The 22,630-nt window shown below is 37.4% G+C and overlaps 1 pseudogene; it reads left to right on the plus strand.

Moving 5' to 3' along the window:
- Positions 1-3,207: 3,207 nt before the first annotated feature.
- Positions 3,208-21,265, plus strand: LOC118842526 (annotated as a pseudogene).
- The last annotated feature ends 1,365 nt before the right edge of the window (positions 21,266-22,630 follow it).

Below are 22,630 nucleotides of genomic sequence, written 5' to 3' on the forward strand. Positions count from 1 at the left end.
TTAGTAAGTCTCTTGTTTACTTTTTCATGGTTCTCTTGATTCTTGTATTTGAAAGTCAAACTCTGGTCTTTTCCTTGAGAAAGCTTGAAAGTTCTCTATTTTATTGAAAATCCATATTTTGCCTTGGAGCATTATACTCAGTTTTTCCAGGTAGGTGATTCTTGGTTTTAATGCTCACTCCTTTGACCTCCGGAATATCACATTCCAAGCCCTTTGATCCCTTAATGTAGAAGCTGCTAGATCTTGTATTATGCTGATTGTGTTCCCACAATATTCAAATCGTTTCTTTCTAGCTGCTTACAGTATTTTCTCCTTGACTTGGAGACTGGAATTTGGTGATAATATTCCTAGGAGTTTTCTTTTTGGGATCTTTTTCCAGAGGTGATTGGTGGATTCTTTCAATTTCCGGTTTACTCTCTGGTTCTAGAATATCAGGGCAGTTTTCCTTGATAATTTCTTGAAAGATGATGTCTGGGCTGTTTGTTTGATCATGGCTTTCAGACAATCCAATAATTTTTAAACTGTCTCTTCTGGATCTATTCTCCAGATCAGTGGTTTTTCCAATGAGACAGTTCACATTGTCTTCCATTGTTTTCATTCCTGTGGTTCTGTTTTATAATATCTTGATTTCTCATAAAGTCATTAGCTTCCACTTGCTCCAATCTAATTTTTAAGGTAGTATTTTCTTCAGTGGTCTTTTGGACCTCCTTTTCTATTTTGCTAATTCTGCTTTTCAAGGCATTCTTCTCTTCATTGGCTTTTTGGAGTTCTTTTGCCATTTGAGTTAATCTATTCTTTAATGTGTTATTTTCTTCAGTATTTTTTGGGTCTCCTGCAGCAATTTTTTTTTGTTTTTCATGGTTTTCTTGCATCACTCTCATATCTTGTCCCAATTTTCCCTTTACTTCTCTAACGTGCTTTCCCAAATCCTTTTGGAGCTCTTCCATAGCCTGAGACCAATTTATTTTTTCTTGGAGGCTTTTGATGTAGGCTCTTTGACTTTGTTGACTTCTTCTGCCTGTATGTTTAGATCTTCTTTGTCACCAAATAAGGAATCTAGTGTTTGAGTTTGAGTTTGCATTTGAGTCAGCTCTTTTTCACTGCCTGTTCAAGTTCTAGCCAACTACTTGACTCTAGAGCTTTTTGTTAGGATATGGCTGCTTGTAGGGCAGAGACCTACTTTGTCCCAAGCTTTAGGGTCTAAGCACTGCTGTTTTCAGAGCTACTTCTACTCCACTGTCTCCCCAGGCTCTGTCACAGCAGCACTCCTCCTTCCCCAAAAACTTCCAACCAAGACCACAATACAGATCTAAGCAGGGCACAGCAAGAGAGTCTGCCTTTGTGTCCACAAAGTGTTCCTTGCACTCCTGCTCTGATCTGCTGCTAGAATCCTCCCACCATGTGGGCCAGGGACTTAAGAAGCAGCTGAAGCTGTAGCTCTGGAAGCAGCTACCGCCACAGCTGCACCACCTCCGCCACTCCCAGGGCTAGTGGCTGGACCACTCTGAACTCGATACCACAGTTTCCCACTAACCTGCTCTTTGGCATTTGTGGGTTGAGAATTCTGGTAACTGCCATAGCTCACTGATTCATGGCCCCATGGCCTGTTATGGCTGGCTGATGCTGGGTCTGTTGTGTCCTGGCATGGCCCATGCTGGGCTGTGCTCCGCTCCCAGCACTGTGTGATAGATCCTTCCTGGCAACCATCCTGGCTCTCCTGGCCTGGAGACCTGTTTCCCTCTGCTATTTTGTGAATTCTATAGCTCTAGGATTTGTTCAGAGACATTTTTACAGGTGTTTGGAGGGATTTGGGGGACAGCTTGAGCAAGTCCCTGCTTTTTGCCACCATCTTTACTGTGCCCTCGGCACTCCATACATTTCTCAACAACAACAAAATTAGTTATGTAATCGCCTGAGTGGAAGCCTTTCCTGAACTCCCTTAATCCAAGGCCTTCTTTCTGTTGATTATAGTTTGTTTATACATAGTTGTTTGCATGTTGACATTTTTTTACTCCCTCTTTAGGAAGTTTCTTTTGTGTGTGACTAGACCTACCTGTATAGCTGTTAAGTTTTAATTTATCAATTGGCAATAATTTTTATAAATCTGTCCCTGTACCCCACCATTGAGTAACTTTTTAAAAAGAAACTGGAAAAAATAAAGCTCTCTAGGGTCCAGCAAAACAAATTGTATAGAAGATTTATGGAAAGTAATGAAATAAACTCTCACATGGAATGGAATTGAGATCTCTGCTTTTAAACAAAAATTGGACTATGGATCAGTTCTAAAATATAATTTCAAATTTAACACAAATTTAATATCTGATCTTGGGTCCAGAAGACCACTGAAGAAAATACTACCTTAAAAATTGGATTGGAGAAAGTGGAAGCTAGTCACTTTATGAGAAATCAAGAAAATGTAAAACCGAACCAAAAGAATGAAAAAATGGAAGGCAATGTGAAATATCTCATTGGAAAAACCACTGACCTGGAAAATAGATCCAGGTGAGATAACTTAAAAATTATTGGGCTAACTGAAAGCCATGATCAAAAAAAGAGCCTAGATATCATCTTTCAAGAAATTATCGAGGAAAACTGCCCTGATATTCTAGAGCCAGCGGGTAAAATAGAAATTGAAAGAATCTAATGATCGCCTCCCAAAAAAAGATCCCAAAAGGAAAACTCCTGGGAATATTGTAGCCAAATTTCAGACCTCCCAGATCAAGGAGAAAATATTGCAAGCAGCCGGAAAGAAACAATTCAAGTATTGTGGAAACAGGCATTCACAATCAGGATAACAATCAGGATAACACACGATCTAGCACCTTCTACAGTAAGGGATCTAAGGGCTTGGAATATGATATTCTGGACATCAAAGGAGCTAGAATTAAAACAAAGAATCACCTACCCAGCAAAACTGAGTATCATGCACCAGGGCAAAATATGGATTTTCAATAAAATAGAGGACTTTCAAGCTTTTTAGATGAAAAGAACAGAGCTGAATAGAAAATTTGACTTTCAAACACAAGAATCAACAGAAGAATGAAAGGGTAAACAAGAAAGAGAAATCATAAGGCACTTACTAAAGTTGAACTGTTTTGTTTACATTCCTCCATAGAAAGATGATGTGTATGATTTAAAAACCAAATTAGGGAGGTAAAAGAAAACATGGAAAAATTGGAAAAGTCTCTAAAGAATAAGATTGGCGAAATGGCCATGTAAATTCAGAACCTAAATAGAGAAAATGACACCCTGAGAGGTAAAATCAACCAATTGGAAAAGGAGACTCAAAAGCAAAATGAAAACACTAACTCATTAAAAATTAGAGTTCAGCAAGTGGAAGGTAATGAATCTACGAGGCACCAAGAAGTAGTAAAGCAAAATGTTAAGAATGAAAAAATAGAAAAAAATGTGAAGTATCTGATTAGGAAAACAACTGACATGGAAAATAGATCCAGGAGAGACAATTTAAGAGTTATTGGTCTACCGGAAATCCACAATGAAAAAAGGAGCCTTGACAGTATCTTCAAAGATATTATCAAAAACAACTGCCCAGAGGTCCTAGAACCAGAGGGCAAAACAGTCATTGAAAGAATTCACCGATTACCCCCTGAAAGAGATCCCAAACTGAAAACACCAAGAAATATTATAGCCAAATTTCAGAACTATAAACTCAAGGAGAAAATACTGCAAGCAGCCAAAAAGAAGAAATTCACATATCGTGGAACTACAGTCAGGATCACACAGGATCTCTCAGCTTCCACATTAAAAGAAATGAGAAATTGGAATATGATATCCCGAAGGGCAAAGGATCTGGGACTACAACCAAGGATCAACTACCCAGCAAAACAAAGCATAATTTTTCAGGCCAGGAGATGGACGTTCAATGAAATAAAGGAATTCCAGACCTTACTGATGAAAAGGCCAGAACTCAATGGAAAATTTGATCTCCAAATACAAAACTCAAGAGAGACATAAAAAGGTAACCAGGGGGAATAACTCCACAAACCTTATTAACCAATAAGGGCAGGTTGTTTGCATCTTTATGTGGGATTATATCACCTTATATAAGTTTTATATATACATATATATGTCAGTCTTGAGAATGGTACAGCTATTATGACAATTGAAAGAGATACACATAGATTGTGAATGCCTGTATAAATTAACTGATGTAAAGATAAAAATATAAGTAAGAGATATAAAGGGAGAGCTATGACAGAAGAAGTAAGGAGTTAGTACAAAAGGGTAAATTACACCAAATGAAGTGGCACAAAAACATATTATAGTAGAGGGAAAGAAGGGAGGGAGAATAGCAGTATTTGAGCTTTACTGTCATCTGATCTGGTTCAAGAAGGGAATAACATACACTGATAAGTTTAGAAATCTAACTTGTCCTACAGGAAGTAGGAGAGGAAGGGGGGAAAAAGGGGAGGGGGATGGTAAGAAGGGAGGGGAGAAGTAGCAAGTGGGAAACGGTAAGATAAGGGAGGGGAATAAAGAGGGAGGGCAAACTGAGGAAGGCAGCGGTCAAAAGCAAAACTTTGTTGAGGAGGAGAAGGGGAAAGGGAGAAATAAAAGCATAAACAGGGGAAAATAGGATGGAGAAAAAGACACAGATAGAAATCATAACTCTGAACGGGAATGGGATGAACACTTTCATAAAACAGAAGCAGATAGCAGAATGGATTAAAAACCATAATCCTACAATATGCTGTTTACAAGAAACATATTTGAAACAGGGGGATGGACACAGGGTAAAGGTAAAATGCTGGAGTAAAATATATTGGGCCTCAGCTAAAGTAAAAAAAGCAGGTGTAGCAATCCTAATCTCAAACAAAGCAAAAGTAAAGACAGATTTAATTAAAAGAGGTAAGGAAGGACATTATATCCTGCTAAAAGGCACCATAAACAATGAATCAATATTATTGCTTAACATATATGCACCAAGTGGTAAGGCATACAAATTCTTAGAGGAGAGGTTAAGGGAGTTACAGGAAGAAATAGACAGCAAAACTATAATATTGGGAGACCTCAACCTCCCCCTTTCTGAACTTGATAAATCTAACCTCAAAATAATTAAGAAAGAAGTTAAAGAGATAAACAGAATTTTAGAAAAGGCAGGTATGACAGACCTCTGGAGAAAATTGAATTGGGATAAAAAGGAATATAGTTTTTTCTCAGTGGTACATGGCACATACTCAAAAATTGACCCTGTACTAGAGCATAAAAACCTCACAGTTCAGTGCAGAAAGGCAGAAGTAGTCACAGCACACTTTTCAGATCATGGTGCAATTAGAATTATTTGTAACAAAGAACCATGGAAAAATATGCTAAAAACTAATTGGAAATTAAATAATCTAATTCTAAAGAATGAGTGGGCCAAAGAACAAATCAAATAAACAATTAATAACTTCATTCGAGAGAATGACAATAATGAAACAACATACCAAAACTTATGGGATGCAGCAAAAGCAGTTCTTAGGGGAAGTTTTATATCCCTATATGCTTAAATGAATAAAACAGGGAAAAAGGAGATCAATGATCTGGGCATACAGCTGAAAAAGCTAGAAAAAGAGCAAAATGAAAACTCCCAATTAAATACCAAATTAGAAATACTGAAAATCAAAGGAGAGATTAATAAAATTGAAGCCAAGAAAACTATTGAATTAATAAATAAAACAAAGAGCTGGTTTTATGAAAAAACCAATAAAATTGATAAAACTTTGGCCAATTTGATTAAAAAAAGAAAGAAGAAAATCAAATTACCAGTATCAAAAATGAAAAGGGGGAGTTCACCTCTAATGAAGAGGAAATCAAAACAATAATTAGGAATTATTTTGCCCAACTGCATGCCCATAAATTTGACAACCTTAGAGATATGGATGAATATCTACAAAAACATAAAGTGTCCAGGTTAACAGAAAAGGAAGTAAAATTTGTAAATAACCCCATCTCAGAAAAAGAAATTGAGCATGCCATCTATGAACTCCCTAGGAAAAAAAACTCCAGGGCCAGATGGTTTTGCATGTGAATTCTATCAAACATTTAAATAACAACTAATTCCTATACTTTGTAGACTATTTGGGAAAATAGGTGAAGAAGGAGTCCTACCAAATTCTTTTTATGACACAAATATGGTACTAATACCCAAATCAGGTAGAGTCAAAACAGAGAAAGAATATTATAGACCAATTTCTCTAATGAATATTGATGTAAAAATTTTAAATAAAATATTAGCCAAAAGATTGCAGAAACTCATCATGAGAATAATCCACTATGACCAGGTAGGATTTATTCCAGGAATGCAAGGCTGGTTCAATATTAGGAAAACTATTAGCATAATTGACCATATCAACAACAAAACTAGCAGAAACTATATGATCATCTCAATAGACGCAGAAAAATCCTTTGACAAAATACAACACCCATTGCTATTAAAAACACTAGAAAGCATAGGAATAAAGGGAATCTTCCTTAAAATTATAAACAGCACCTAACTAAAACCATCAACAAGCATTATTTGAAATGGGGATAAGCTAGATGCATTCCCAATAAGATCAGGGGTGAAACAAGGATGTCCATTATCACCCCTATTATTCAATTTGGTACTAGAAACGTTAGCTGTAGCAAAAAGAGAAGAAAAAGAAATTGAAGGAATTAGAATAGGAAAAGAAGAAACTAAATTATCACTTTTGGCAGGTGATATGATGATTTATTTAGAGAATCCTAGTGAATCAAGTAAAGAAATTACTTGAAATAATAAACAACTTTAGCAAAGTTGCAGGATATAAAATAAACCCACATATATCCTCAGCATTCCTATACATTACTGACAAAGCCCAACAGCAAGAGATAGAAAGAGAAATTCCATTCAAAGTTACTGTAGACACTATAAAATATTTGGGAGTCTATTTGCCAAGACAAACCCAGGGTCTATATGAACATAACTATGAAACACTTTTCACGTGAATAAAGTCAGATCTAAGTAAATGGAAAAATATCAGTTGCTCATGGTTCGGCCGAGGTAATATAATAAAAGTGACAATTTTGCCTAAATTAATCTATCTATTCAGTGCCATACCAATTGAACTACCAAAAAATTATTTTACTTAGCTGGATAAAATAATAACAAAATTCATCTGGAAAAACAAGAGGTCTAGAATATATAGGGTATTAATGAAAAGAAATGCTAGAGAAGGTGGCCTAGCCATACCAGATATTAAACTGTACTATAGAGCAGCAGTCATCAAAACTACCTGGTACTGTCTGAGAAACAGAGGTTTGGATCAGTGGAATTGGATAGGAATACAAGATAGAGAAATCAACAACTATAGCAATGTATTCTTTGATAAACCCAAAGAGGCCAGCTTCTGGGCTAAGAGTTCACTATTTCACAAAAACTGTTGGGAAAATTGGAAAATGGTAGGGCAGAAACTGGGCATAGACCAATATCTTACACCATACACCAAAATAAAGTCAAAATGGGTTCATGATTTAGGAGTAAAAGCTGATACTGTAAGTAATTTGGGAGAGCAAGGAATAGTTTACTTATCAGATTTATGGAAAAGAAAAGAATTCATGACCCAAAAAGAGACAGAAAGCATTACAAAACACAAAATAGATAATTTTGATTATGTGAAATTGAAATGTTTTGTACAAAAAAGCCAATGCAACAAAAATTAGGAGGGAAGCAGAAAATTGGGAGAAAATCTTTACAACTAGTATCTCTGATAAAGCGCTCATTTCTAAAATATACAGGGAACTGAGCCAAATATATAGGAAGACAAGCCATTCCCCAATTGAGAAATGGTCAAAGGATATGAACTGGCAGTTTTCAGAGGAAGAAATTAAAGCTATCCATAGGCATATGAAAAAATGCTCTGGATCACTACCGATTAGAGAAATGTAAATCAAAATAACTCTTAGATACCATATCTCTCCTGTCAGATTGGCTAAAATAACAAAGCAGAAGGATGGCAAATGCTTGACAGGATGTGGGAAAATTGGAACATTGTTACATTGCTGGTGGAGCTGTGAGATGATCCAGCCATTTTGGAGAGTAATTTGGAACTACACCCAAAGGGCCATAGGAATGTTCATACCCTTTGACCCAGCAATACCACCTCTAGGGTTGCATCCCAAAGAAATCACACAAGAGGGAAAGGGACCCATATGTACAAAAAATATTTATAGTGGCTCTTTCTGTGGTAGCCAAGAATTGGAAATCAAAGGGATGCCCATCAATTGGGGAATGGCTGAACAAGTTGTGGCATTTGAAGGTAATGGAATACTATTGTGACATAAGAAATGGGGATCATACGGACTTTGTAACAACCTGGAAAAACCTACATGACATAATGCTGAGTGAGCAGAGCAGAGCCAGGAGAACATTGTAGACAACCACAGATATATGGATTCCGTGAGGACCAACCCTGACAGACTTTACTCTTCTCAGTGACACAAGGTGCAAGGACAACTCCAAGGGACTCACGATGGACAATGCTATCCACATGCAGAGAAAGAACTGTGAAGTTTGAATGCAAATTGAGGCACACTACATTCTTGACTTTTTTTATTCTCTTTCATTTTTGTTTTTGGGGTTTTTTTTTTGGTTCTGTTTCTTCTTTCTCATGATTCATTACATTGGTCATAATTCTTCTCCACAACTTGACTAGTGTATAAATTAATTCAATGTGAAGTTATACATGGTAGTTATATGAGATTCCATGCCATCTTGGAGAGGGAGGGGAGAAAATCTGGAACTCAAAATTATGTAGAACCGTCTGTTGTAAACTAAAAATAAAAAAAATAAAAAAAAATATGAATACCTAAAACAAAAAAAAGAAAAGGTAAACAAGAAAGAGAAATCACAATGGACTTACTAAAGTTGAACCGTTTTGTTTACATTCCTACGTGGAAAGATGATATTTGTAACTCATGAGACCTTTCTCAGTATTAGGGTAGTTGAAGGGAATATACATATGTATATAAACAAAGGGCACAGGGTGAGTCGAATATGAAGGGATGATATCTAAAAATATATTAATAAACAAAAATAAATAAATACAATTAAGCAGTGAGAAAGGAATATATTGGGAGAAGGAGAAAGGGAGAGATAGAATGGGGTAAATTATCTCACATAAAAGTGGCAAGAAAAAGCTCTTGTAATGGAAGGGAAAAGGGGGTAGGTGAAAGGGAATGAGTGAATCTTCCTTTCATCGAATTTGGCTTAAGGAGGGAACAACATACACACTCAATTGGGTATCTTACCCTACAGGAAAGTGGGGGGGAAAGGGATGGGAGGGGTATAGAAGGGAGGGCAGGTTTGGGGAATCAAAACAAACACTTTTGAAAAGGGACAGGGTCAAGCGAGAAAATTGAAAAAAGGGGATAGGATAAGATAGAGGGAAATATAGTTCATGTTTCACAACATGACTGTTATGGAAGTGTTTTGCATAATGATACTTGTGTGGCCTATGTTGAATTTCTTGCCTTCTCAAGGAGGGTGAGTGGGAAAGGAAGAAGGGAGAGAATTTGCAACTCAAAGTTCTAAAAACAAATGCTCAAAAAAGTTTTTTTTACATGCAGCTGGGAAATAAGATATATAAGCAATGGGGTATAGAAATCTATATTTCCCTACAAGAAAGTAAGGGGAAAGGAGATAAGCAGGGATGAAATGGGGTGACAAAAAGGAAGGCAGACTGGGGAAAGGGGCAATTGGATTACATGCCATCTTGGTGTATGGTGGGGCATAGAAATGGGAAGAAAATTTGTAGCTCAAAATCTTGTGGAAATCAATGTTGACAAATAAAAAGTTTTAAATGATAAAACAATAAAAAGAAAAGTATATTAAGTAATGAAATGATAACTCAAAATGTTAAAGAGAAAAAAAGGCAAGAATGAACTGCCCTACTGCACCACTTTCTCCCTGGCCATCATTGTCTTGTGCCAGTGCTGTTTTGTTAATAGTGGGTTTTTTTCCTACTTCAGAATTCTGTGAGGACAAAGGTGTTTGCCTCAGTGGCCTAGGTATTTGTGATAGCAGTAGTGGTGCCTATGGAGGTCATGGTGTTTCTTCTCAAAAAAAAATTACTGCTGAGGAGGGCCAATAGCACTGGTATTGATGAGGAAATTGAGACTCAAGGAATAAAAATGGCTTGACACTTATTTGCTACCTGATATATTGTCTTTTTATGTAAAAGAAACCATTTAAATACACACACACACAAGCACAAAGTGCTCAGTGGGAAAAAATTGTACAATGCAATGTTTCATACAGCTGGTTCATAGAAGAAGCAGAAATAGAATACAGGTCTCTTGATTTTCAGGCTCGAGCTGTGTCATCTCCTTTGGAACCTCTGTATGTCTATCTATAAAACAGCAGTTCACATCCCTACCTACCTCTCAACAAAGGTGTTGCAACCTGTAGGTGCTCTGGATGTAAATGACCTACTGGTTCAGAAGATCCTACGAAGCCCCAGGAGTGACTCAAGAAACAAAAATTACTTTCTGAATATAAGGTATAATTTGATGTTAATAGGGCAGTGGAAAGAAGAAAAGTGAATGTGACTTCAGCAAGACCCAACCCAACATACAGAAATCCCTGTGCTTTTGGAGATGGTTACTATTCATGATGGGATTAGGCCCCAGTTCAAGGCAGCCCAAAGAGAGAAGCCAGGGATGGCAGGAATGGATAAGAGGCCTTAGATTCCAGAGACATATGAGACCCCAGAGATGCCAGAGAATCTGGGACCATATTTATTCTAGAGACATTCAGGATCCCAGAGATGCCAGAGACATGTGGGATCCTCAGGACATAAGAGATTTCAGGGAGCTGAGAAATCTGTGTAATATTTGGGATACCTCATGAGTCCCTAAGTATAACAGAAACCAGAATGTGAAGGATTCAGAAGCTCTTGTCTATTATAGGAGACAAGAATCATATAACCACTATCTGCCAATGGTAGAGTAATACGCAAAGAAGAGTGACATTTATTTTGATTGTTACAGAAACCACTTTGATGGACAAACTTACCTGGGCCCAGAGTGTCAGTCCTATGTTAAAGAACATCTTAACCATGAAGAGTGGCATACATAGGAGCTGTAAAATAAGTATTTTGCAGAAATCCAAAGAAAACTTTATGTTAAAAATCCATAGATTGCTGTGACCATGGTCAAAAATCAGAAAAAATGGGGGCGGAGCCAAGATGGTGGCTGGTAAGCAGGGAATAGTGTGAGCTCTGTACGGAGACCCTCCAAAAACTTATAAAAAATGGCTCTGAACTAATTCTAGAATGGCAGAACCCACAAAACAGCAGAGGGAAACAGGGCTCCAGCCCAGGACAGCCTGGATGGTCTCTGGGTGAGGTATATCCCACACGGAGCTCGGAGCTGGGAGCTGGGAACGGAGTGGAGCAGAGCCCAGCCTGAGCAGCGTGGACCATCCAGACCAGAAGCCGGGCGTAGGGGGCCCTAGCGCCCTGATTCAGTGAGCTGCGGCAGTTACGAGACTTCTCAATCCACAAACACCAAAGACTGCTGAGAAGGTTAGTGGGAAAAGCTGCGGGAGTGGAAGGAGTTCCCAGTTCAGCTTCCAGCCCCAGGGGCAGCGGAGGTGGGGCAGCTACAGCTGTTGTTACTTCCGGCTCCAGGCCCACCTGGTGGGAGGAATTAAGTGGCGGATCAGAGCAGGGGTGCACAGCCTGCTGAAGATCTAAGCCCAGTTCGGGTTGGGGGTTCTTGGGGAAGGAGCAGTGCCGGTGTGGCAGAGCTGGCACCTCCCCCCCAAACGTGGAACATAGAACTCTGTAATCTACAAGCAGTCATACCCCACTGAAAAACTCAAGGGTCAAGTTAGTTGGTTGGGAATATGGCCAGGCAACGAAAACGCACCCAGATTCAGTCTCAGACTTTGCATTCTTTCTTTGGTGACAAAGAAGACCAAAACATACAGACAGAAGAAATTAATAAAGTCAAAGAGCCTACAACAGAAACCTCCAAGAAAAACAGGAACTGGTCCCAGGCCATGGAAGAGCTAAAAAAGGATTTGGAAAAGCAAGTTAGAGAAGTAGAGGAAAAATTGGGAAGAGAAATGAGAAGGATGCGAGAAAACCATGAAAAACAAGTCAATGACTTGCTAAAGGAGACCCAAAAAAATACTGAAAAATACACTGAAGTAAACAACAACTTAAAAAACAGACTAACTCAAATGGCAAAAGAGCTCCAAAAAGCCAATGAGGAGAAGAATGCCTTAAAAGGCAGAATTAGCCAAATGGAAAAGGAGGTCCAAAAGACCACTGAAGAAAATACTACTTTAAAAATTAGATTGGAGCAAGTGGAAGCTAGTGACTTTATGAGAAATCAGGATATTATAAAACAGAACCAAAGGAATGAAAAAATGGAAGACAATGTGAAATATCTCCTTGGAAAAACCACTGACCTGGAAAATAGATCCAGGTGAGATAACTTAAAAATTATTGGACTACCTGAAAGTCATGATCAAAAAAAGAGCCTAGATACCATCTTTCAAGAAATTATCAAGGAGAACTGCCCTGATATTCTAGAGCTCCCCTCCCAGCCTGGTGCAATAGGCCTTTCCCATTGACCTTCCAGGTTGTCTTGAGCTAGAAATTTGTTTCACTCTGTCATTTTTGGGTTCTGTAGCTCTAGAAATTGTTTGAGTGATTTTTACAGGTATTTGGAAGGGTTCAGGGGAGAGCTCAAGCAACTCCCTGCTTTTACTCTGCCATCTTTGTTCTGCCCCCTCCATTTTCAACAGAACTGAAAGTTAAGTAATAGGCTGGGAGAAGGAGCAAACAACAGAAAAACAAATCCTGTCCATAGAAAGTTACCATGGTGAAAAAGAAAATCAAAACACACTCAGAAGAAGATAACAAAGTCAAAGCTCCAACATCCAAAACCTCCAAGAAAAAAAAATATGAATTGGTCTCAGGTCATGGAAAAGCTGAAAAAGGATTTTGAAAATCAGGTAAGAAAGATAGAGGAAAAAAATAGGAAGAGAAATGAGAGTGATAGAAGAAAATCATGAAAAAAAAATGAGTCAGTAGGTCGTAACTGAGACACAAAACATAGTGAAGAAAATAACACTTTAAAATAACAGACTAGGTCAAATGGTAAAACACCTACAAAAAGTCAATGAATCCCTTTCAAAACAAAATTGGCCAAATGGGAAAAGGCACAAAATTTCACTGAAGAAAAAACAAAACAACTCCTTAAAAGTAGAAATGGTCAAATAGAAAAGAAAGTACAGAAGGTCTCTGAAGAAAATAATGCCTTAATAATTAGAATTGAACAAATGGAAGCTAATGACTTTATGAGAAATCAAGAAACAAGTAACAATAATAAATAAAACAAAATCAAAAGAATAAAAAATAAAAGACAATGTGAAATATCTCAAAGAACAACTGACTTAAGAAATAGAACCAGGACAGGTCATTAAAAAATTATTGGAATACCTGAAAGGCATAATCAAAAAGGAACCTTGACATAATTTTTCCCGAAATTATCAAGGAAAACTGTCCTGATATACTAGAACCAGAGGTAAAATAGAAATCAAAAGAATCCACTGATGACCTCCTGAAAGAGATCTCAAAATGAAAACTCCCAGGAATATTACAGCCAAATTCTAGAGTTACCAGGTGAAGGAGAAAACATTACAAGCAGCCAGAAGGAAACACTTCAAGTATCCTGGAGCCACAGTCAGGATCATACAAGATTTAGCAGCTTCTACATTAAAAGACCTGAGGGTTGGGGCAGCTAGGTGGCATAGTGAGTAGAGCACTGACCCTGGAGTCAGGAGGACCTGAGTTCAAATCCAGCCTCAGACACTTGACACACTTATAAGTGACCTTCGGCAAGTCACTTAACCCCAATTGCCCTGCCTCCCCCCTCAAAAAAAATCTGAGGGCTTGGAATATAATATTCCAGAGGGCAAGGAAGTAGGATTACAAGCAATAATCACCTACCCAGTAAAACTGAGTATCATCCTTGAGGGGAAAAATGGATATTCAATGAAATATAAGACTTTCAAGCATTCTTTGTTTTGGAGGGGTGAAGGCAGGACAAAGACTTGCCCAAGGTCATTCAGTTAGTAACTGTGTCAAGTGTCTGTGGTTGAATTTGAACTCAGGTCCTCTTGACTTCATGGCCAGTGCTCTACTCACTGTGCCACCTAGCTGCCCTTTTTTTGGTTTGTTTTTCAAACACTCTTAATGAAAAGACCAGAGCTTAATAGAAAGGTTGACTTTCAATTACAAGACTCAAGAAAAACATAAAACGGTAAACAAGAAAGGGGAATTATAAAGGATTTAATAAGTGTAAGCTATATAAATTCCTACATAGAAAGATGATACTTGTAACTCATAAGGACTTTCTCTTTATTAGGAAAATTACAAAGAGTATATATGGACAGAGGGTAAAAGGGTAAGTTGATTGTGAAAGGATGATATCTAAATAATAAAATTAAGGGGTGAGAGAGGAATGTACCTGTAGAAAGGGAAAGGGGAAACAGAATGTGGTAAATTATCTCACACAAATGAGTCAAGTTAAAGCTTTTACAGTGGAAAGGAAGAGAGGAAAGTTCAGGAGGAGTGACTGAACTCTCATCAGAACTGGCTAACAGAGGGAATAACAGACACCCTCAATTGGGTATAAAAATCTATCTTTATCTATACGAAACTAGGAGGGTAAGGGGAAAAGAGAAGGGGGTGATAAAAGGGGGGTCAAATTGGAGAAGGGAGTAGCCGGAAGAAAAACACTTTTAATGAGGAACAGAGTGAAAGGAGAAAGAGAATAAAATAAATGTGGGGATAGGATGGAGGTAAATACAGTCAGCAATCATAACTGTGAAAAAACTGAAGCAAGTTTCTCTGATAAAGGCCTCATTTCTCAATCATGTAGAGAACTGAGTCAAATTCATAAAAATAACAGCCATTCCCCAATTGATAACTGATTAAGAGATATGAATAGTTTTCAGATGAAATAATCAAAGCTATACATATCCATATGAAAAATGTAGGGAAAATGAGACATTAATGCACTGTTGGTGGTGTTATGAACTGATTCAACTATTCTGTAGAGCAATTAGAAATTATGCCCAAAGTACTATAAAACCAAGCATAACCTTTGACCTAGCAATACTGTTACTTGGTCAGTGTCCAAAAAGAGATAAAAAGGTGGGGGGCGGAGGCCCTATATTGTAACAGTTCTTTTCTAGGGAGGAAGAATTGGAAATTGATAAGATTCTCATCAATTGGGGAATGGCTGAACAATTTGTAGCATGTTATTGTTATAGAATACTGTGGCTCTATGGGAAATGATGAGTTAGATGCTCATGGAAAAGCCTGAAGGGATTACCATGAGCTGATGCAAAGTGAAATGTACTGTGTACAAAATAACAGCAGTATTGTAAGTTGATCATCCAAGAATGACTTAGCTATTCTCAGTAATACAATGATCTAAGACAGTTCTGAAGGACTTGAAAAATGCTATCCATACCCAGAGAAAGAACTGAAGAATTGATGATGTCTGAATACAGAATGAAGTATACTTTTTTACTTTATTTTTCTCGAGTTTGTTTGGGGGGGTGTCATGTTTTCTTTCACAACATGACTACTATGAAAATATTTTGCATGAGTACACATGTATGACCTATATCAAATTGTTTGCCTTCTCAAGGAGGGGAGGAGGGTGGAGAGGGAAGAAAGGAGAGAGACTCAAGGTTTTTAAAAAAGAAAGTAAAAATTGTTTTTCTCTTACATATAATTGGAGGAAAATAAAATACTAAATAAAAAAAGAAATAAAGATGAGAATTAGGCAAGTGCAAGCTAAAAACTCTGTGAGGCACTAAGAATTAAACAAAATCAAAAGAATGAAAAAATAGAATAAAATGTAAAATACCTCATTGGAAGAACAACTGACCTGTAAAATAGATCCAGGAAGATAATTTAAGGCTTATTGGACTACTTGAAATCCATGATAAAAAAGAAAGCCTGGACATCATCTTTCAAAAAATTGTCAAGGAAAATTGTCCTGATAACCTAGAACTAGAGGGTAAAATATGTCATTGAAAGAATCCTCCAATCACCTCCTAAAAGAAATCTCAAAATGAAAACTCCAAGCAATAGCATAGCCCAAATTCCAAAATTATTGGGTCAAGGAGAAAAGCAGTCAGAAAAAAAATCAAATATCAAGAAGCCACAGGCATGATTATGCAGGTCTTAGAAACTTCTACATTAAAGGAATTGGAGGTCTTGGAATATGATATTCCAGAAGGCAAAGGATCTTGGATTACAACCAAGAATCACTTATCCAGCAAAACTGAGCATATTCTTTCAGGGGAAAAGTTGGACATTCAATGAAATAGGGGACTTTCAAAATTTTCTGATGAAAACACCAGAGCTGAACAGATAATTCAATCTTCAGATACATGTTTCAAGAAAACCGTATGTAGATAAGAAAGGAAAAACCTTGCTATTCAATAAGGTTAAACTGTTTACATCCCAGCATGGGAAGATGATACTTGTACCTCTTGACAACTGTATCTCCATTAGGGCAGTTAGAAGGATAAGTTCGATAAGTGAGGATAAGTTGACTTTAATGTGATAATGTTAAAAAAGGGCTGAAAAAAGGATTTTACTGGGAGAAAAGAAAAGAGGGAGGCAGAATAGGGTAAATTAAATCACATGAAGAGCTACGAAAGACATATTATGGTACAGGAAAAGAAGGAAGAGGGTGAGCATGGTTTGAACTTTACTCTCGTCAGATTTGGCTCAAAGCCCAAATAAAATACACAAGCAGTTTGGATTTGGAAATTTATCTTACCCTATTGAGAAGTAGGAGAGTAAAGGGGAGAGGAAACGGGAAAGTAAAAGGAGGGGGTTGAGAGAAGGACAGATTGAAGGAGGTGGTGGTCAGAGGAAAATAATTGGTGAGGAGGGACAGGAAGAAAGGAACGAGAAAAGTATCAATGGGCAGAAATTGGATAGAAGGAAATACACAATTCTTAATCATAATTTAATGTGAATGGGATGAACTCTCCTGTAAAATGGAAGCAGATAGCAGAAATCACAACCAATGAAGAGGAAATTAAGACAACAATAAGTAGCTATTTTGTCCAACTCTATGCTACTAAATCTGACAATCCAAGAAAAATGGATGAATAGTTACAAAAATATAAATTGCCAAGGAACAGAAGAGGAAATAAAATATTTAAAGAACCCCATTTTAGAAAAAAAAAATGAACACTCTATCAATGAACTCCCAAAGAAAAAATCTCCAAGGCCAAATGGACTTAGAAGTTAATTCTACCAAACATTTAAAGAACAATTAAGTCTAATACAATATAAACTATTTGGAAAAAATAGATGAAGAAGGAGTTCTATCAAATACCTTTTATGAAGCAAATATGGTGTTGATACCTAAAACAGAAAGAGTGCAAACAGAGAAAGAAAATTGAGGATTGGCCAATTTCCCTAATGAATATTGATGCAAAAATTTTAAATATAAAATTAGCAAAGAGATTACAGCCATTTATCACCATTATAATACTATGACCAGGTAGGATTTATACTAGGGATGCAGGGCTGGTTACATATTAGGAAACCTATCAGCATAATTAGCCATATAGATAACAAAACTAACTGAAATCATGTGATGACCTTGATAGATGGAGAAAAAGCTTTTGACAAAACATAGCACCTATTCCTATTAAAAACACCAGAGAACAAAGGAATAAATGGAATTTTTCCTTAAAATAATAAACCATCTATCTAAAGCCACCAGCAAGCATTATATGTATTGGTGATAAGGTAGAAGATTCCTCAGTAAAATCAGGGGTGAAACAAGGATGCCCAGTATTACTACTATTTTACAATAGGGTAGTAGAAATATTAGCATTATCAATAAGAGAAGAAAAAACAATTGAAGGAATTAGAATAGACAGTGAGGAAACAAAACTATTATTCCTTGCACATGACATGATGGTATACTTAGAGAATCCTAGAGAGTCAACTAGAAAATAACTTGAAATAATTAACAACTTTTAGAAATTTGTAGGATATAAAATACAACCACAGAACTCACCAGTATTTCTATATTTTACCCACAAAACCCAGCAGCAAGAGGTAGAAAGATAAATTCTATTTAAAATAACTGTAAAAATATAAAATATGTGGCAGCCTTCCTGCCAAGACAGACTCATATGAATACAATTACAAAACACTTTTATCCCTACTAAAATCAGATCTAAAGATTTAGAAAAAAACATCAATTGCTCATGTACAGGCTGAGCTAACATAGTAAAAATGACAATTCTACCTAAATTAATTTACTTATTCATTGCCATCCCAATCAAAATTATTTTAGAGACCTAGAAAAATAGTAACAATTCACCTGGAAGAACAAAAAGTCAAGAATATTGAGGGAATTAATGAAAAAAATGCAAATGATGGTGGCTTAGCAGTACCAAATCTAAAATTATATTATAATGCAGCAATCATCAAAACTATTTGATACTGGCTTAGAAATAAGAATGGTGGATGAGTGAGGTAAATTAAGTACACAAGACACAGTAATAAATGAATCATAATCTCCTGTTTGATAAACTCAAATACTCTAGCTTCTGGGATAAGAACTCACTAATTGACAAAAACTGCTGGGAAAACTGTAAAACTGTACTGCAGAAACTAGGCATAGACAACATCTCACACCATATGCCAAGATAAGGTCAAAATGGGTACATGATTTAGACATAAAGGGTGTTACCATAAGCAAATTAGGAGATCAAGGAAGAGCTTACCTGTCAGATCTATGGAGAAGGGAAGAATTTATGACCAAACAAGAGATAGAAAACATTATGAAATGCAAAATGATGATTTTGATTGCATTAAATTTAAAAAGTTTTTACACAAACACAACCAATGCAATCAAGATTAGAAGGGAACCTGAAAAATGGGAAGCATTATTTATAGCCTCATTTCTCAAATATATAGAGAATGGAGTCAAATTTATAAGAATCCAAGTCATTCTCCAATTGAAAAATGGTCAAAAGATATGGACAGGCAATTTTCAGATGAAGAAATTAAAGCTATCTATAGTCATATGGAAAAAAATGTTTGAAGTCACTTTTGATTAGAGAAATGCAAATTAATACAACTGTGAAATACCTCCTCAAACCTATCAGATTCACTAATATGACTGAAAAGGAAAATGACAAATGTTGGAGAAGATGTGGGAAAATTGGAACACTAATACATTGTTAGTAGAGTTGTGAATTGATCCAACCATTCTGGAGAGCAATTTGGAACTATGCCTAACAAGCAAAAAAATTGTGCATACCCTTTGATCCAGCAATACCACTTGTAGGTCTGTATCGCAAAGAGATCATAGAAAGGGGGAAAGGACCCACATGTACAAAAATATTTATAGCAACTCTTTTTGTGGTAGCAAAGAAATGGGAATTAAGGGGATGCTCATCATTTGGAAAATGGTTATACAAGTTGTGGCATATGAATGCAATGGAATACTATTGCATTATAAGAAATGATGAACAAGCAGATTTCAGAAAAATCTGGAAAGACTTACATGTATTGATGCCGAGTGAAGTGAACAGAGCCAGGAGAACATTGTACACCGCAACAGCAATGTTGTACGATGATTAGCTATGATAGACTTAGCCCTTCTCAGCAATACAATGATTCAAGACAATTCCAATAGACTCCTGATGGAAAATGCTTTCCACATCCAGAGAAAGAATGAGGGAATATGAATGCAGATCAAAACGTACTATTCTCCCCCTCTTTTTTCTTGCATTATTTCCATTTTTTCTGATTCTTCTTTCACAACCTGACTAAAGTAGAAATATGTTTAACATGATTGTACCTGTATAACCCATATCAGATTGCGTGTTGTCTTGGGGAGGTGGGAGAGAAAGGAGGGAGGGAGAAAAATGTGGAACTAAAAATCCCACAAAATGAATGTTGAATACTATCTTTACATGTAATTGGGGAAGAAAAAAAATACGGTTGAGTGAAAAAAAGAAAGGCACTATGAATGCTATAAGACTGAATTTTGGGAGAAGGAATGAGAGGAAATGTCTAGGCAGGCAGCCAAGATGGCATATTAGGCCACTTTGTAGGAAAAGAAGCAAGCAGCAATAACCTTCTTAGATGAAGGGATATGAGGAGGATGCACACCTGCCATACAGAGCCTCCTTGATTAACTGGCTGTTAACAGGTACCTCATTGCCAAAGAAATGGACAAGATCATTACCTTTTTATGTCAATGGAAAGAATACCTCATGAGGAGCCAATTAAACTTTCTGCCAGATACTATTTCCTGCTAACCACTTGGGGCACTTTTGGACACTTCACTGAAATCCCAGTCTCCAGCCTCTCCATAGCAGTCAGGTACTCTCTGCAGCCACACCAGCTCCAGCATCAGTCACCACACCACAGCAGGGACTTGAGGCCAAAATCCTTAGTCTCTTTAGTGGAGATGTTGCTAGTACTGCAACAGAAGTCCTTACCCTACTATGACTCCCCCAGTAGGCACGCAGAACCAAAGTTTTACCACTGTGGCTAGCAACCAGTCCCAGCAGAGATCGCAGACCTCATGCAATGAGCTTCCATCCACTCCCATCCAGTCCCACCTTGACACAAAAAGGCTCTGCCTGCAATACAGTCTTCAGGCCTGGCACTCTAGCTCAAGGGCTCTTCATCTAGTCCTCCAGTTGTTTGGTACTTGCAAGTCATCTTTTCTGGCCAGAGGCCAGTGTCCTCTATCTACATCTATATCAATATCTCTATCCATATCTATATCTATAATTCTATATCAATATCTATCTATTGGCATAGGCAGATATAGATAGATGTAGATATAAGTACAGAAAAATAAATAGATATAGATAGATATACGCACATATATACATATGCATACATGCATACATACACATACTTAAATATATACACACATGTATACAGATACATGCATACATATACACACATATATTCACATATACATACACATATATACACTATGCCTATATCTATCTATACACACATGCACACATGCGCACACACACACACACACACACACACATACACACACTGTCGATCCAAGTGTACAGAAAGCCCTAGACACCCTGATCTAGAGTAATCCTGTCTTCTTTCCTCCAGTGAGTCAAACCACAACAAAAGTGGAATGATCCCAAGCTCTTCTAGGATCCGACCAGAGGCATTACTGGTGATAATCTATTAATCCCACCTTTCCTTCATCCTTCCTGTTCTCTCCTCCTCCCATTTACCATTTTCTTAGAGTTTTTCTAAGGGTGTTCTGTCCACCTAACCCCAACCGTATTGAGTGTCACAAACCTGTGATAACACCTTTCCTTCCCACTCCCAGCTTTGTTACTGATCTCTCTCCATGATTAGGGCTTGATAGGCTCCAAGATGGATAAAGCACAAGTGTTGGAGGTTGAACTGAGTTGGCTATTTGGTGTTCCTTAGCTTTAGAGGACGAAGAAGCCAGGCGCTGGACTTTGCCCTTCTTTGGATCAGTTTAAATAAGTGTCTGACCTACTTACCTTGGAATTGCATTTGTCTGTCATGGTCCAGAGCCTTTGCCACTGGTCATTCAAACAATTACCAGCCTCTTTAGGCTAAAGCAGCATTGAAAGGAAAACCTTCCAATTTAACACTATATTTCACATAACTTACTCATGAGGGAATTGAAACAGAATTGGCAAACTGGGTTTGAGTAAGCATGGTGTCACTGAAGTCAGTTCCTACCAGAAAAGGGGCAAAAGCTAAAGGAAAAAAGGTCAATTTGGGGTCTGATAAAATCTTCCCCCAGGACTTGGGGAAGGACTTGGTCACAATGTAGCCATGAAAACTTATTAGCAAAGCCACTTCAGGCTGTTCAAGGACTTTGCATTTAACTCAGCCTTTCCCACAAACCAAATAGCTTCACTTGCTAATAATTTAGCCCAGGTTACATGCCCATCCCCAGGTACTCCTCTTGAGTCTAGCCTAGTAGCTCTTCCACAGGTAGTTTTCAGGTGGAGGATGGGAGGCAGACTATGTTATAACATAAGTATATACAACTCTAGAACCTGGCCCTAGGATTCCATTTTCTCAGAGATATTTTTTGAGCAATTAACTTGAAGAAACAGATCATTCATCTCAACCCACTTGTTTGGTTTTCTGAAGGAGAGGAGTTGTAGGCAAAGGATAATTTGGGGGCAGATGTTCTAACAGCTGCAGAGCATCTTGGCATGTATACCCAACCTTTCGTTTCCAGGTTTTGAGCCTGAATTAAGTTGTTGGTAGGAGAACATCTGGCTTCTCTTCTTTATTGGCACAAAAAGAAGTTGCTCTTTCCTTGGGAATGTGTTCATCGCACCCCTCTGAGCCAAAGCCTCTAGGGCTTAGGAGGGACAGGGATTGGGGGCCGTAGCTGTGCCAGTGCCTATAGCTATTCGAACATGATTTAGAAAATGCAAGGTTCTGGGGGTGGCAACTTTTTATGTTCCAACCTGTTTGTGTTATGTAGTATGTGTATGTGTGTCTGTGTGTGTGTGTGTTTTCCTTTTTTGGAAATCATGTGTTGTTAA

This window comes from Trichosurus vulpecula, chromosome 3 (assembly GCF_011100635.1).
Source record: "Trichosurus vulpecula isolate mTriVul1 chromosome 3, mTriVul1.pri, whole genome shotgun sequence".
In the NCBI taxonomy this organism is placed as follows: Eukaryota; Metazoa; Chordata; class Mammalia; order Diprotodontia; family Phalangeridae; genus Trichosurus; species Trichosurus vulpecula.